This window comes from Odontesthes bonariensis, chromosome 9 (assembly GCF_027942865.1).
Source record: "Odontesthes bonariensis isolate fOdoBon6 chromosome 9, fOdoBon6.hap1, whole genome shotgun sequence".
In the NCBI taxonomy this organism is placed as follows: domain Eukaryota; kingdom Metazoa; phylum Chordata; class Actinopteri; order Atheriniformes; family Atherinopsidae; genus Odontesthes; species Odontesthes bonariensis.
Window position 1 is genome coordinate 22316031 of NC_134514.1, and position 1708 is coordinate 22317738.

Here is a 1708-nt window from a genome sequence, read left to right on the forward strand (position 1 = left end):
CTTCGCCTTCTGCTTGGTTGTGTTTAGAGAGTGGACAATTTTCATGTGTTGATGGTTTCTTAATAAAGAGTCTCCATTTAATCTTGTTTGTTGGTCATTAACAGCTCACGGACACAGATTGTTGTATATTAAGCCATTTTAACGTTGTGGTGTAGTCAAAAGATGCAGCGCAGTTTTTAACTTACCAAAACGTGCCCACTGCGCCCAACTTTGGGCTTAAGACGATCTCTGCCTTAAAATGGCTTGATTTAATTTAAGGAAATGTATCTACAAAATAACTACTTAAATAGATAACTAGATCTTTAATAAGTTGCTAAATAACTTGTTATTTAACATGGGCACCTTGTTCTTTTCACTATCATTTAATTTTGTGTCAGAATCAACATTTCAGTGACAAGACAGGGGCAATTGTCACTTTTTTTTGGCAGGAAAAAAAACTGCAATGACCCATAATTTAAAGGTATTGAAGAAGGTTTAAATAACTAGTTGTCCTTTACTCTATACTGTACAACTATTTTGATTGTAATCAAGTAATATTAATGCAGACGCAGCCTTAATCACTTTTTGACAGGCAAAAAAACCCTCCTCTAATATCTCATAATGCCCATTTAAAGGTGTTGTAGAAGTAGGAAAGAGCTGTCCCACAATCTGTACAATATAACTCTCTTGAATGAAATCAAGCCATTTTGTGGCAGAATGATCCTTTCACTGACAAGATAGGGGCTGTAATCACTTTTCGGCTGGCACAAAATAACTGAAATTACATAGTGTGTATTCAAAGGTATTGTAGAGGTTGGAAATAACTTGTTGACTTGTAATCTGTATCGTATAACTGTCTTGCATGAAATCAAGCCATTTTGCGGCAGAATCAGCATTTTAGTGACCGGATAGGATAGCAGTTATCACTTGTTGACACGCAAAAAAAAAAAAAAAAACTGCTTTAATGACCCATAATGGGTATTTAAAGGTATCGTAGGGGGTGGTGATAACTAGTTGGCCTATATTCTGAACAATATAACATTTCCTGAGTGAAATAAAGCCATTCTGTGGCAGAATCACCATTTCGGTGACAATATCTAACATGTGATAAATGCTCAACGCATCCATCGGGTTAATTGCACTGTGTGTATCTTTCTAAACACAACCAAGCAGAGGGCAGAGTAAAGCGTCTTCGTCCGCGCTTGTATTGAACCCGGTTTAGTTAGAACGACTCGCAAAAAATATATAATGTCACGTGTTGCGTTGGGAGGGGGGGCCAGCCGTGGACCACAGAAACGGAGCCGAAACGAGTGAAACGGCTTCGACAGGCTGTGCTCGCTCCCGTGGCCGTACATTGATTTTTTTGGGAGACAGTGACTGTTTTTTTTTGGTACATAAGAGGAAAAGCCAGCCACCGCGCGTGTCACCTCAAGTCTCGTGCAACCTGAAGACTTCGAAACATTTTGGAGAGATGGCGAGCTTCCTCCGGGGTCGCGCTGGCTAGTGCTGCATTGTGTAGGTGGAAGGAGTTTTCAAAGGGATTTGAGGTGTCTGTGTGGTGTCGCTCATTATGCAATAACGCTCTCGGAGATCACCGACTTTGACTTACAGAGTTAGCTTAGCTAGCTAATCTCGGACGCCAGCCCTAAGTGTACCCTTTCATTTCTCTGTGAGCTTCAACTACCGGTCCTGCACAGATGACTGAATGGGTACAGAGGCCCTGTACTCA